This window comes from Dendrobates tinctorius, unplaced genomic scaffold, assembly GCF_039654945.1.
Source record: "Dendrobates tinctorius isolate UK_male_01 unplaced genomic scaffold, ASM3965494v1 ptg000098l, whole genome shotgun sequence".
Lineage (NCBI taxonomy): Eukaryota > Metazoa > Chordata > Amphibia > Anura > Dendrobatidae > Dendrobates > Dendrobates tinctorius.
Window position 1 is genome coordinate 30,369,041 of NW_027361766.1, and position 15,960 is coordinate 30,385,000.

A 15,960-nucleotide genomic window follows, 5' to 3' on the forward strand; every position below is an offset into this window, starting at 1 on the left:
GTTTCTCATTAAAACAAAGAACATGTTAGCAAAGCAGCTAATATGTTGCACATGTCATCCCACTGTATTTTTGTGGCTTCATCTCTCTGTAAATAATCCTCATCTGTAGAAAATTGGAATACGATCTTTTAATCTGTCACCAATACTGACATAACTGCTTGAATTAATAGTTGCATTCCTTAAAGAACACTTGTTATATCAGCTCTCATAGCTAATAGCTGTATTGTGCAGTTTGTCCATTATTGTTTCAAAATATATTTGCAAATAAATTGACAACATGGTGTTACCATTCCCTACTAGTACTGTCAGCCCTGATTGGACTGCATAACAGTATTTAGTAACACCCCCCCAACTGATAATAGACAGTTCTTAATTTATTTATAAATTTCTAGGAGGATTAACCCCTTAAGGACCGAGCCACTTTCTATGTTAATAACCGAGTTTCATTTTTAAAATCTAACATGTGTCACTTTATGAAATAATAACTCTGGAACACTTTAACGTATCCTAGTGATTCTGAGAATGTTTTTTCGGGACATTTTGTACTTCATTTTAGTTGTAAATTTTAATCGATATGATTTGGGTTTATTTATGAAAATATTGAAAATTTGACAAAAAAATTAAAACATTTTAATTTTCAAACTTTGAATTTTTATGCCCTTAAATTAGATTGCTATACAACATAAAATAATTACTATATAACATTTACCACATGTCTACTTACATTAGCATTTTTTTTTGTTTATTAGAATGGTTAAAAGGTTTATAAGCAATTTTCCATTTTTCCAACAAAATTTACTAAACTTATTTTTTAAGGACCACATCACATTTGAAGTGACTTTGAGTGACTATATGACAAAAAATATTGAAAATTGGCACAATTTTAAAAGCTGCACCCTGTGGGGTGCTGAAAATCACATTGAAAACGTTTATTAACCCTTTAGATGCAGCACAGGAATTTAAACAATGTGGAAGGTAAAAAAAATAAGATTTTACTTTGAAATGTTGCTTTAGCCCCAAATTTTTCATTTTCACAAGGATAACAGGAGAAAATAGACATTAAAATTTGTTCTGCAATGTCTCCTGAGTGCGCCGATACCCTATTTGTGGGGGAAAACTACTACTTGGGAGGATAGCAGTGCTCAGAATGGAAGGAGTGCCAATTGACTTTTGGAGTGCAAAATTGTCTGAAATATAGATAGTGGATGCCAGGTCACATTTGCAGAGCCCCTGATGTGCCTAACCAGTGGTAACACCTCACAAGTAACCCCACTTTAGAAACTACACCATTCAAAAAACTTGTCTAGCCTTTAGTGAACATTTTGAACCCCTCCATGCGCTTCACAGAATTTTAAAACATTGGACCGTGAAAATTAAAAATTAGGTTTTTTCACCAGAAATGTTGCTTTAGCACCATTTTTTTTCACTTTTACATGCACATTGAACTCCCAGGTGCTTGTGGGGGTTTCCACTGTTTAGGCACATTGGGTGCTTTGCAAATGCAACATGGCATCCGCTATATAGTCCAGACAATTTTGCACTCCAAAAATCAAATGGCGCTCCTTCACGATTTTCCCCCATAAATGTTGCATTAGCCCCAAATTTTCCATTTTTACAAGGATAGCAGGAGAAAATTGACCATATAATGTGTTGTGAAATTCCACCTGAGTGCGCCGATACCCCATATGTGGGGGAAAACTACTGTTTGGCACATGGCAGGGATAAGACGGAAAAGAGTGTCCCCAGGTCCATAGTCTCCTGTTGACTTTTGGAGTGCAAAATTGTCAGGAATAGATAGCAGATGCCATGTCGCATTTACAGAGCCCCTGATGTTCCTAAACAGTGGAAAACCCAACAAGTGACCCCATTTTGGAGACTACACTCCTCAAGCAATTTATATAGGTGTAGTGGGTGTCATGATCCAGTGTTGGATCTGGCGGTATTAAAAGCACAAAGTGAACTTTTTTTACTTTGGTTAAGTTCAAAGGTGTTTTGACTGTCCCCGGTGGTGGTTTTGGTATTGCACTTTGGGTTTTTGTGCACTTAATTAGGTATCAGGTGTGACACCCTATAAAGGTGTGCTAGAGGTGTGCAATCACTGCCTGTGATATTGTGAGTTTGTGTTCACTCTGTTTTTGGAGAGCCTGGAGGAAGGATGGAGCTGGTGAGGAGTCCTGCGCAGCTTAGCCAGGGGGGACTTGTTGCAGCTATGGTGTCTGGACGAAGGGCTGGCATGGCGTGGTGGGGTCACAGTGATGGAGTCAGCGGGAAATGTCTGCATGGTCTGGTGGAGTGGCTACTATGGAGAGTGGCACTCACCATGTGGGACTTGGCCACTGAGCTGGGCTCAAGCATGCTTGACTTCGTGGCAGAAGCTGAACACTTCCTTGGGACTCTGGTTCTAAGCAGCTGCAACTGGTGTTGGACTCTGCTCCAAGGCTGCACTAAGGTGAAGGATCCTGTTATGGTGATGGATCCAGGTGGAGGAGAAGATGCACTCAGGTGGAGGGCTCTGTTGCTAGGAGCGCACGCAACAGAGCAAAGCTAAGTGGTGTTTCCCCTGTATTGTCTCTTTCCTCATGTGTGTTATTAGTGCAGTGGTGGGATTAGTCTCCGCACCGACCCATTCCCTAGTGAGGGTTTAGGGTCAGGGTGAGCAAGGGCGTTAAGGTACGCGTGCGGCGACAGGTGCAGAGCCTGTTTAGGGAATGTAAGGAGTGCAGGGACTCTGGCTCAGGGGAGCTTAGGAGGTCTCCATTTCCCCATTCCTTATCGCAGGGCCCACCATTGTTAAAGTTTCCCAGGTTCCCCCTTTATTATTTGATTATTGTATGTATAATGTGTAATACCTAAATTCGCCAGGTGGAGGCGGTGTATCCACCTGCACGTGTTATTATTTAAATTCGCCCCACTGGAGGCGGTGTATCCAGGGTCACGTGTGTTATGGGTCCGCCTTGCGGAAACATCTGCGACCTGACACACGTGATCATGACATTATCACAGGCCATACAGTTTTTTTTTCTGGTGCGCTTTGGCCATGTGGAGACCGCTGAGTTATTGCTGCCGGGCCTCACTGAGGTGAGTGGGGAGCGGCAAGGTGTTTAGAGCCTCTGCAGCAGCAGTTATCACGGTCTGGGGCCTCTGCTCAGGTAACCAGGAAATCAAAAATGGCGGCTGCGGTCTGGCAAAAGCCCCTAGAGTCGCTGCTGGGGAGCGGGACTTGCTCATGCATGGGGAGGTACCCAGGCAGGTGGGAGGAATGGTGCCCCATGGAGCTGCCTGGTATTCCCCGAGGTGAAGGGGTACATCCCTGTGGTGAGCAGACTAGGTGTGTAGTCGCTGCTGGGGAGCGGGACTTGCTCTTACAGGGGACGCACCCAGGCAGGTGGGAGGAATGGTGCCCCACGGAGCTGCCTGGTATTCCCCGAGGTGAAGGGGTACGTCCCTGTAGTGAGCAGATTGGTGAATAGTCCGTGGGGCTCATGCCAAATCTTCAATGCCGCCCCTCCTGGTCGTGTGGAGGCGACCAGCGAGTATATATTTTCCTCCATATTCCTGCGGCTATGGTACTAAAACCCCCTAGAGTCGCTGCTGGGGAGCGGGACTGGTTCATGCATGCGGGCGCACCCAGGCAGGTGGGAGGAATGGTGCCCCACGGAGCTGCCTGGTATTCCCCGAGGTGAAGGGGTACGCCCCTGTGGTGAGCTGACTGGTGTGAGAGTCCGCGGGGTTTACGCCATATCTTCTATGCCATCGAAGAAGCCGCCCTCCTGGTCGTGTGGAGGCGACCAGCGAGAGTATATTTCCTCCATTTCCCGGTCCCCTTCTCCTCCTGGTGTGTGCAGCAGGTGTGCTGCGGGGGAGTAGGGACAAATCTCTACCCTCGCCATTAACCAACCCTAGGAGGCGCAGTCCTCATGGTGAAAGGGTTGGAGGGTGTGTCCCTTGGTGAATAGTGGGGGTGTGAGTGTGGTGACACAGGGGGACGCCTCTGTTGTCAAGTCCAGAGTGAGTTCACCAAGTTATGACAAATGTATGTGTGCAATAAACGTTCAGGTCCGGACCTGTGAGTGAACGAGCATGTATGGGTGCCACCAAAAAACATCTTGGAAATGTGTTGTGGAGTCTGATCAGCTCTTAGCATACATATACATACATAAACTCGTTCCCCAGGTCGGCGCTGTGGAGATGGGTGGTTCCTCCAAAATAATAAAAATGAACTTTATTGCCAATACCAGCGGTGCGTTTGTCATAAACCTGAAGTGTCAGGGAATGGTGGGGTGAACTCAGGATCTGGGCGTCCCCGATGTAGGTGTTTTCCTGATGAGGGGTGGTCTTGAGGGTCCTGAGGCCCCTTATTAAGGAGGGGGTACTGTCATGATCCAGTGTTGGATCTGGCGGTATTAAAAGCACAAAGTGAACTTTTTTTACTTTGGTTAAGTTCAAAGGTGTTTTGACTGTCCCCGGTGGTGGTTTTGGTATTGCACTTTGGGTTTTTGTGCACTTAATTAGGTATCAGGTGTGACACCCTATAAAGGTGTGCTAGAGGTGTGCAATCACTGCCTGTGATATTGTGAGTTTGTGTTCACTCTGTTTTTGGAGAGCCTGGAGGAAGGATGGAGCTGGTGAGGAGTCCTGCGCAGCTTAGCCAGGGGGGACTTGTTGCAGCTATGGTGTCTGGACGAAGGGCTGGGATGGCGTGGTGGGGTCACAGTGATGGAGTCAGCGGGAAATGTCTGCATGGTCTGGTGGAGTGGCTACTATGGAGAGTGGCACTCACCATGTGGGACTTGGCCGCTGAGCTGGGCTCAAGCATGCTTGACTTCGTGGCAGAAGCTGAACACTTCCTTGGGACTCTGGTTCTAAGCAGCTGCAACTGGTGTTGGACTCTGCTCCAAGGCTGCACTAAGGTGAAGGATCCTGTTATGGTGATGGATCCAGGTGGAGGAGAAGGTGCACTCAGGTGGAGGGCTCTGTTGCTAGGAGCGCACGCAACAGAGCAAAGCTAAGTGGTGTTTCCCCTGTATTGTCTCTTTCCTCATGTGTGTTATTAGTGCAGTGGTGGGATTAGTCTCCGCACCGACCCATTCCCTAGTGAGGGTTTAGGGTCAGGGTGAGCAAGGGCGTTAAGGTACGCGTGCGGCGACAGGTGCGGAGCCTGTTTAGGGAATGTAAGGAGTGCAGGGACTCTGGCTCAGGGGAGCTTAGGAGGTCTCCATTTCCCCATTCCCTATCGCAGGGCCCACCATTGTTAAAGTTTCCCAGGTTCCCCCTTTATTATTTGATTATTGTATGTATAACGTGTAATACCTAAATTCGCCAGGTGGAGGCGGTGTATCCACCTGCACGTGTTATTATTTAAATTCGCCCCACTGGAGGCGGTGTATCCAGGGTCACGTGTGTTATGGGTCCGCCTTGCGGAAACATCTGCGACCTGACACACGTGATCATGACAGTGGGCATCTTAAACCCCAAGGTGCTTCATAGAATTTTAAAACATTGGACCGTAAAATTAATAATGACGCTTTAATAATTTGTTGTGCAATTTCTCCTGAGTAAGCCGATATCCCATATGGGCTCAGAAACTCTTGTTTGGGCAAATGACAGTGCTTAAAAGGGAAGGAGCGCTATTTGATTTTTGGAGTGCAAAATGTGTTGAATAACTTGTGGACGTCATGTCGCATTTGGAAATCCACAGAGGCTCCAAAACAGCAGAAACACAAACAAGTGACCCCATTTTGCATATTACACCTCTCGAAAAATTTCTCCATGGGTGTAGTGAGCATTTATTTTAAAGCCACAGGTATTTCACAGATTTCTATAACATTGGGCTATGAAAATTTTTTTTTTGCCCCAAGCTTTTAATTTTCAAAAGGGATAATAGGAGAAAATGAACGACAAAATTTGAATGCAATGTCTCTTGAGTACGGCAATGCCTCATATGTGGAATAAAGCTACTTATGAGGCACAGTGCTAAGCTCAGAAGGGAAGAAGGGCCATATCGGAGTTCAGATTTGCCTGGAATGGTTTGAGGGTGGCACGTCAATTTGGCAGAGCCTTTGACATGTCAGGACAGCAAGTACCCCCATAAGTGACCTCATTTTACAAACTACACCTAGTAATTAACTCATCTAGGAGTGCAGTGAGCATATTGACATCACATATGTTTCACAACATTTTATACCATTCAGCGGTGAAGAAAATTACATTTTACCAGTATAATGTTGTTTTAGTCCCAGATTTTCACAAAGAGAAATAGGTAAAAATTATAGCATTATTTGTAACACAATTTCTGCTGAATGTTGCAATATCCCATATGTGGCTGTACAGTACTGATCGGCCACACGACAAGACTCAAGGAATGGAGTGCTATTTGACTCTTAGAGAACAAGTTTTTCATAGAATATAATTTACGGAGTCCATATACAGAAGCCATAAGTGCCAGAAGAGCAGAATCTCCTCTCAATTGACCCCAATTTGGAAATTACACCCCTCTAGGAATTTATCTACAGGTGTAGTGAAGATTTTGCTAGCAATGTATGTGCTAAGTGAAAATATAAATATGCCATTGTACTGCATAGAACACTGTAATGCCTAGTAGGTTGTAGTGTCCAGTAAAATGAACCCAGTTCATGCTTCTGGAGACATGCACCATGTAGGGGGTGGTGGCGAGGATGGGTAATATAGGTGGTGCTGCTGATGCTTATAGGTGGGGGGAGGTGTGCTGATCCAACAGGGCTGGGGGGTGACCCACTTCTTGACACAAACAGACTGTAGACTGAGACACGAAAGTGCATTCAACAGGCCCGTGTTTTATTCACCAACTTCCTTGATGACTTCCACAAACCATGACAGCACTTTTGGCAATCCCTTTTCACACAGACCCGGGTACCTTCTTTTCCTGTCTGTGTCACCTTCGTGGTGTCCTCTGCGGTTCTCCTCAATGTGGCTGCCCTAGGCACTTCCACCACAGTGTTTCCCCGATCAGAGTACACTGTCCCTTAATTCGCCCAGACTGTCTCAGTCTGATGCTTCTATGTTCCTGGGTCACCCCCCGTGACCATCTCTACTGTCTGGTGCTCTCTGAGGGCTCTCCACTGCGCAGCAGACCCTCCTTACTAGTGAGCTCCCCTGGCTGACTGACTATTCTGGAAGCTTCCCTCATCCTTTATACTCCCAGCCTAGGTAGCTCCGCCCACTGTCACCTGACAGTCACCTCTGACCAATGAGAGTGACCTTGACCTGTGGCAGTTATGTAACACTCTCTTCTGTGCTCCCCACTGCCCTCTAATGGTCACTCTCAGTAAGGCACCCTTTTCTCTTCTTCTCAGTGCCTCTGTCAGGTCAACCTCCCCACATTCCTCCTTCCTTTAACCATTGTCGTCCTCGACAATCTCGTCCTGGGGTGAAAATAGTGTCAGGGACCTGGCACTGTCATGGTTGGCGTCTGGGTCACACAGATCCCTCTGTCACACAGACTCTTGGTCACACAGACCCCTTTTGTCACACAGACTCTTTGTCACACAGACCCCTTACTCATGTACCCGGTCTGTCTGTCTCCTTCTTGTCCTGTCGTCCTGTCATCTTGGACAAGTCGTGGTCGTCAAGCTCTCCGTACCCGGGACCTGCTGAATACACATTTTCTTGTTTAAAATAACACTTTAAAATTTCAAACTCACTCCACAGTTTTCCACATTTGTTGCAATACGTTTTTATCAAAACAGAGCTCTCTTTTTTTTCTTTCCTTTTTTTTTAAGCACAACTACACACACAAAAAAAACATGTCAACCAGATGAGGACAGGGGTGCCCCCTTCCTTTAAATAAAACACTCTCATTAGGCATCCCTGCTGCACCAGGAGGATATGTTTCCTATGGGGACGAGGAACAGTCCCCTCATTGTGCAACGGTGCACTACAGTCCCGGCAGTTCAATGTACTAGGTGCTCCGGGCCGAAGTCTCGTCATAAAAGGGGGACTCCACAGCCGTGGAGTCTCTGGGATGCCAAAATTACCTCTGGGCCTCGAGTGTCCCTGATGCTCGAGACCCAGGAGTCCTCGTCCTTTTATGGAGGCTTGCACCCCTCAGGGCAGGCGATGACGGCTACCGTGTAATAGCCACGGGGGCAATACTCCTTGTAGTAAGAGACCCAGTATCCTTCTTGTAAAGCCCGGCTGTGCCGGATGGATGCCACATTTAGGTAAACTTTCTCTCCAGTGGTGCGGTCCCGGATAAAGCCATACCCTTTTTCCCGGTTTGCGTGCACCAGCCTCCCGATAGACCGTGGAGCCGCCATGCCTGCCTTTCCTTTTTCATGGAGCAGCCCCCAGATCTCCCGCTCTCTGGCCTTTTCTCCTTCAATGACCTCTGCAACTCAAGCGGAGGGTCCGGTATAGGCCGCAGAGTCCGGTGGGCGGGTGGCGGTCGAGGTTGAGGGCGAAACAGAAGTGGCCGCAGGCTCCGATGGTGAATAGGCCACAGCCGGCTTTGACAGCGACATTGGTGCGGCCGCAGGGGAGGCTGCAGCTGGTACCAAGGCTTCCACATGCTCCGGCAAAGCAATCTCAGGTAGGGCCACAGATGAAGCAGCGGCCGCACTTTCCGGTAAGTCAGACACTGCAGTTGATGGTCCGATTTCAGTAGTGGCCGGGAGTGAGACCGATGCGCTGGAGGTCAGCTTGGCGGGGGCTACGCCGTCACTCAGAGCGGGAGGCACCATACCGTATAGAGGTGGGCGGGGAGGCCGAGGACCGGTGTCAAGGCCCCGTGGTCTGTCCGCTGCATGGCACGTGTGTACGGGGTTCGCTCGGGGAGTCGCCGACGGGGCCGGGGACACGCTCACCTTCCCAGCAGATTCTCCCACTGCTCCTTCATTGGCAGTTGATTTTCACCCGCCGTCCGAGAGGGCCGGCCTCCAGGCCCCACAGCTCCGTGGGAAGGCTCCCTGGGCAGGTCTCCCGACGGGTCTCCAATTCTTGATGTCACCACCATTCCTGGCATCTGACACCCTGACAGCTACAGCGCCTCATGCCGTCCGAGGTCCAGTAGCTGAATGGCGCCAAACAGCCACAGCGGGTCTCTCCACCCAGGCCACTCCCGTTCTTGGGGTGTGCGGCGGTGGGCTTCTCCACCCATCTTCCAGGGTCTAGAATGAGGGAACAGTTCTCTTCAGGCAAACACCACTCCCCCTGGGGTGGATTTGACAAAGCCCCGAATCATCCATTAGTACAATCAGCAATGTCTGTTTCTCTTTCTTTGGGTGCCAAATCACCACAGCCATTTTATTGGCAGTCAGCCATCCACAGTCCAAAATTTTTCTTTTTATTTGTAATCCACAGGGAACAGCAACCAAACAATTCTTCACCCCACACAACTTGGGGCCTTTGCTACTTGGTGGCAGGACTGCCGCTGAAGATGTTGTATTGGCGGCAATTGATCCTGCCGACTACGCCAAATGTAGGGGGTGGTGGTGAGGATGGGTAATTTAGGTAGTGCTGCTGATGCTGATAGGCGGGGGGAGGTGTGCTGATCCAACAGGGCTGGGGGGTGACCCACTTCTTGACACACACAGACTGGAGACTGAGACAGGAAAGTGCATTCAACAGGCCCGTGTTTTATTCACCAACTTCCTTGACGACTTCCACAAACCATGACAGCACTTTTGGCAATCCCTTTTCACACAGACCCGGGTACCTTCTTTTTCTGTCTGTGTCACCGTCGTGGTGTCCTCTGTGGTTCTCCTTACTGTGGCTGCCCTAGGCACTTCCACCACAGTGTTTCCCCGATCAGAGTACACTGTCCCTTAATTCGCCCAGACTGTCTCAGTCTGATGCTTCTATGTTCCTGGGTCACCCCCGTGACCGTCTCTACTGTCTGGTGCTCTCTGAGGGCTCTCCACTGCGCAGCAGACCCTCCTTACTAGTGAGCTCCCCTGGCTGACTGACTCTTCTGGAAGCTTCCCTCAGCCTTTATACTCCCAGCCTTGGTAGCTCCGCCCACTGTCACCTGACAGTCACCTCTGACCAATGAGAGTGACCTTGACTTGTGGCAGTTATGTAACACTCTCTTCTGTGCTCCCCACTGCCCTCTAATGGTCACTCTCAGTAGGGCACCCTTTTCTCTTCTTCTCAGTGCCTCTGTCAGGTCAACCTCCCCACACACCACATAAATTAAGAGGGTCTCCTCACTACAGTAATGCCAAACATGTGGATGCTAACTGCGGTTTAGGGACACTGTGGGCAGGGGTGGGATTCAAATTTTTAACAACAGGTTCTGTGTTTATGTGTAGGAAAATCACACCCATTTAAAGCCACACCCATTTACACACACCTTTTCCTCAAACATATACAAGTAGAGGCACAGTCAATCAGTTGAAAAAAAATAAATTGGAATGAGATCAGAACAGTGCACATTCTGGCCAGCGGCTCTCCTGACTCGAGTGTGACAGCTGCATATATTTTTATGCAGCTGTCTCACTTGACTGACCGGCTGGCCAGGCTGTGCACTACATTCTGATATTAACAGTTCCCATCAAACACCAGATCACACATATAACCAGCAGCTTTTGTTCTGGCCAAAATAATTTTAAAGCTGATACCATGACACGGTTGATTCTTTCGGCCAGGCCCAACTCTACTCTAAACTATTAAAAATAAATATATATTTATGTATTTTTCTTTAAGGGAATGAGTCACATACATTTACATTTTTTTTAAACAACCATTAATACCACATACAAGGGACAAATATCGTCACACCATGACCATACCACATATTACCACCACATAGTGACCGAATAATACCACATACAAAGAACAAATAACGCCGCACCATGGCCAGACCACATTTTACCACCACATAGTCATCGAATAATGCCACATACAAGGAACAAATAACACCGCACCATGACCAGACCACATATTACCACCACATAGTGACGGAATAATACCACATACAAGGAACAAATACCACCACACCATGGCCAGACCACATATAACCACCACATAGTGACTGAATAATACCACATACAAGGAGCAAATAGTGCCACACCATGACCAGACCACATATTACCACCAGATAGTGACTGAATACTACAATACTGATCATTAATTAAAAACACAATACTAAGTGCAATTGTATACAGGAACTCTGTATTTACTGTCAGTGTACAGGTAACTGTTGTGAATTCTCTTTCTGGGATCCCTCTGGTGGTTACTGAAGGTAGTGGAGCTGGTCAGATTGATAGAGGTGTTGCGAGTTCTCTTTCTGGGATCCCTCTGGTGGTTACTGGAGGTAGTGGAGCTGGTCAGATTAACAGAGGCTTGCCACCTGATAATGATGATGACGATTGGAGATCTGGGGTTTCTGACTGGTGTATTTAAGACACCTGACTTCCTTCAATCCCTGCTGGCGATTTTCTTCCTGTGCCTTCTGAGGTCTGATGTCTGATGTCTCCTGCTCTGTTCCTGCATGGTTCAGCTAAGTGGCTCATTTGCTAATCTTTTTGCATTTGATCTGGTTTTGTCTGTCTCTGCTTTGTGCGGGTCAACTTGCTCCTGCTGGGGCTGTGCTGGATCACCGCCCATATGTTACTGCTTGTGTCAGTTTGTTTTGTCCCCTGTTATATTGGTCTCTTTTTGCTTTGCTTTCAGTATATACCAGAGTGCTGATATAGTGGGGGAGAAGTCGTGTGACTTCAGTGTTTTTTTGTGCATCAAACGTGTTGGATTTTTCAGGGTTTTTTGCGTGATTGCAGACAGTGTCTTTCCTTTCCTGTCCTGTCTAGTCAGTTTGGGCCCCATCATTTGCTCAGTCTATTTTTCTGCCTGCATATGTGTTTTCATCTTGTCTCACTGACAATATATGTTTGGGGGCTGTCTATTCCTTTGGGGTCTGCTCCGGGGCAGTTTAGATTTCACCTTTCTTGCTTTAGGCTGAGCTAGTTCTCCGGCTGTACCGAGGCATCTAGGGCATTGTAGGTACGCTCCACGGCTACTGCTAGTTGTGTGGATAGGATCAGGGGTCTGCAAGCCGCTTAGTTTCCAACCTCTCTGGTTTTCTGTGGCTTGGCCTGGTCCTGTTAACTTCCTCGTTGACCTATTCACCAGCCTTACTGTAGGCTCTAGGGTTCTCTAAAGAAGGAAGGAATTAAAAAAAAAAAAAGTGTCAGAATTTTTTTTTTTGTCTATTTTTTCCTCTTTTTTTTCTGGAGCCATAGGAGGATATTTTTTGTCTAAATGGAGACTAAGCAATTGTCTGATCGTGTTGAGCAGCTTGCTGCTGAAGTGTGGAGAATTTCTGCCTATCTCGCTCAATCATCTGCTGTTGAACCAAAAATCCCTACTCCTGATGTGTTTTCTGGGGATCGGTCTAAATTTTTGATTTTAAAAATAATTGTAAATTATTTCTTGCTTTGAAACCTAACTCATCGGGGAGCTCTGTGTAGCAGGTTAAAATTATCATATCCCTGCTGCACGGCGATCCCCAGGATTGGGCTTTTTCTTTGACACCCGGAGATCCTATTCTGGCTAATGTGGATGCGTTATTTCAAGCCCTGGGGTTGTTGTATGATGAACCTAATGCTATTGATCAAGCTGAGAAAACCTTATTGGCATTGAACCAGGGTCAGGATTCTGCAGAGTTATAGTGTCAAAAATTCCGAAAGTGGGCGGTCCTAACTAAATGGAATGACGATGCCCTAGCAGCTCTCTTTCGGAAGGGTTTTGCAGAAACCGTAAAAGATGTTATGGTGGGATTTCCTGTCCCCTCTGGTCTTGACGACTCTATGTCATTGGCCATTCAAATTGATCGGCGTTTACGTGAACGTAAAACTACACAAGAGGCGTTGCTGCCTTTTCGAACGAACTTCTGACCCCATGCAATCCGATAGGGTTTTGTCTAGGGCGCAACATTAGGAGTTTAGAAGGCGTAATAAGTTGTGTTTTTTCTGTGGGGATGCCTCTCTTACTATTTCTGTCTGCCCTAAACGAGAAAAGCGTTTTACTCACGCATTTGCAGTGGGCAGTGTACAGCCTAAGTTCCTTTTGGCAATTACCTTGATCTGCTCCTTGTCTACATTTTCCGCTAAGACTTTTGCTGATTCAGTAGCAGCTTTGAATCTGATGGATTTTGACTTTGTCAAACGTTGTGGTTTTCCCATGATACCCCTGCGGACTCCTATCCCTTTGAGGGGTATTGATGCTACTCCTTTGGCGGAGAATAAACCCCAGTTTTGTACCCAGGTGATAATGCGGGTCGCCCCGGACCACCAAGAGAATTGTACATTTTTGGTGTTGCACAATTTGCATGATACTGTTGTTCTGGGTTTTCCTTGGTTGCAAACTCATAATCCTGTTTTGGACTGGAAATCTGTGTCTGTGGTGAGTTGGGGTTGTCAGTGTGTTCTTAGTGACACTCCTATTTTCTCCATCTCTCCCCAGTCTCATGATATTCCTGACTATTTGGCTGATTTTTCTGATGTATTTAGTGAGAGTAAGTCTGCGTCTTTGCCTCCTCATAGGAGTTATAACTGTGCAATTGAGTTAATGCCCGAGTGTAAATTTCCCAAGGGTCGGCTTTTCAACTTATCGGTACCCGAACATGATGCTATGCGATCTTATATCAAGGAGTCATTGGAGAAGGGTCATATTAGACTATCCTCTTCACCTTTAGGTGCTGGGTTTTTTTTTGTGGCCAAGAAAGATGGCTCATTAAGGCCATGTATTGACTATCGTTCCCTTAACAAAATCACTGTTAAATATCAGTACCCGTTACCCCCGATTTCTGATTTATTTTCCAGAGTTAAAAGTGCCTGTTGGTTTATCAAACTTGACCTCAGGGGGCATATAATCTGATTCGCATCAAGCACGGGGATGAATGGAAGACGGCGTTTAATCCCCCGGAGGGACATTTTGAGCACCTGGTGATGCCTTTTGGGCTCACTAATGCCCCTTCTGTCTTCCAATCTTTTATGAACGATATTTTCCGGGTCTTTGTGGATAAGTTTTTGATCATTTATCTGAATGCTATTTTGATCTTTTCCAGTGATTGGGATTCTCAAGTGGAACATGTCCGGACTGTGTTCCGGATGTTGATGGAAAATTCTCTGTATGTTAAGGGATCGAAGTGTCTCTTTGGTGTACAGAGGATTTCATTTTTGGGATTCATTTTGTCTCCGTCTAATATTGAAATAGACCTGGCCAAGGTACAGGCCATTTATGATTGGGTTCAGCCCACTTCTTTGAAGGCTCTCCAGAAGTTTTTGGGTTTTGCTAATTTCTAAGTAAATTTATGCAGTATCGAGGTCTACAGTGCATTTATGTCACATGTTATCCAGGTCTAGTTTTCCAGCCATTGATTGTCCTTCATAGCATTTAAAACATGTTTAAAATATCAAATATAGCTGCTGGAGGATAACTGTACCAAAGGTTGAAGTCTGTCATCTAACCACTCAATGAGATTTTCCAACAAGGATCCAATGCCAGACACAGTAGGTCTGAATGGTGGTGGAAATTTCTCCTTGTGCATTTTTGAGAGAGCATGGAATAGAGGAGTCCTCGGACAAGGAGGATTTGCAATATTCAGCTTGATAAGTTGTAATAAGTTGTAATAAGACCAAGTCGTATGCATTCATCCAGAAGTTTTACTAAAGATTCGTTGATTTGGTTAATAGGATCATAAACCAATGGCTTATAAACCGTGGAATCTTTTAACATATTTAAAATTTCTTTCTCATATAGACCTTTGTCCATAAGGACAATGGAACCCCCTTTGTCCGCATTTTTTCGGATGACATTGTCATTTGTTTGTAACTGTCCAAATGCTTGTTGTGCACCTATGGTGAGATTTTTTTTAAAGTTTTCTTTATTTTGGTGTAGTTTTTTCAATTCTTCTTCTACCAGATATTAAAAATTGTCCATAACTGAACTGCGTGACTGTAGGAGGTAAAACTCAGAATTAGGTAACCTTTGGGAAAAATTATGATCATGTAGTTTAGAGGACTCTCTAGTGGAATCTCTAGTGTTCTTAAATTGGTCAGAGTAAGCTGTTCCATAAAATTCATGTTGATTACCGTAATTTAGTTGCAGGTGTGAATTCAGTAGTAGGTTGATTAAAGTTTGGTTCATCATTAAAAAAATATTTCTTGATTGTTAGGTGTCCTATGAATTAATTCACATCCATCACAGTTGAAAAGGTTTACATGCTGAGTAGGTACATAATTGAGTCTTTTTTCTAACAAATGTATTTGGTTTTGACTCAGGCTGTGTTCACACGTTGCAATTTTTTCGCGTTTCCGCGGCGGTTTTAAACGCACGATTTTGCCACGAAAATGTGAAAAATAAGCATCCCATGCATTCCTATGGGATTCCGCAATGCTGTGCTAATGCTGCGTTTTTTTCTGCGGCGGAATCACTTCGCGGTAAAAAACACAGCATGCTCATTAATATAGCGGAATCGCGGCGATCCCGCACCCATAGGAATGCATTGTTCTGCTTACTTTCCGCATGTGTCTGTGCCCACCATGCGAAAAGTAAGCAGAACATTTGCGGATGGTACCCACGGTCCGGAGGAGAGGAGACTGTCCTCCGGGATGTGGGTACCATATCCCTGTAAAAAATAGAATTTTAAAATAAAAAATATTGTTATTCTTACCTTCCGGCGTCCCGCGCAGCCTTTCCGCCTCTCTCCACGCTCCTGGTCCCAGTAATCCTTTTCGAAAATGACCGCGATGACGTCGCCATCTCGCGGGAGCACGACGTCTCGCGGTCATTTGCGGTGATGTTGCGGGAGCGTGACGTCTCGCGGTCATTCGCGCAAAGGATTACTGGGACCGGGAGCGTGGAGAGAGGCGGGAAGGCTGCGCGGGACACCGGAAGGTAAGAATAACAATATTTTTTATTTTTTTAATTATTTTTTACATCCTATCTTTTACTACTGATGCTGCATAGGCAGCATCAGTAGTA

General features: G+C 46.2%; 1 protein-coding gene across 1 annotated transcript in view; it reads right to left on the reverse strand.

Annotated features, from left to right (window-relative positions):
- CD34 (CD34 molecule) overlaps nucleotides 1-15,960 on the reverse strand; it is a 142,821-nt gene that overhangs the window by 46,301 nt on the left and 80,560 nt on the right. The gene's annotated exons all lie outside the window — the stretch shown is intronic.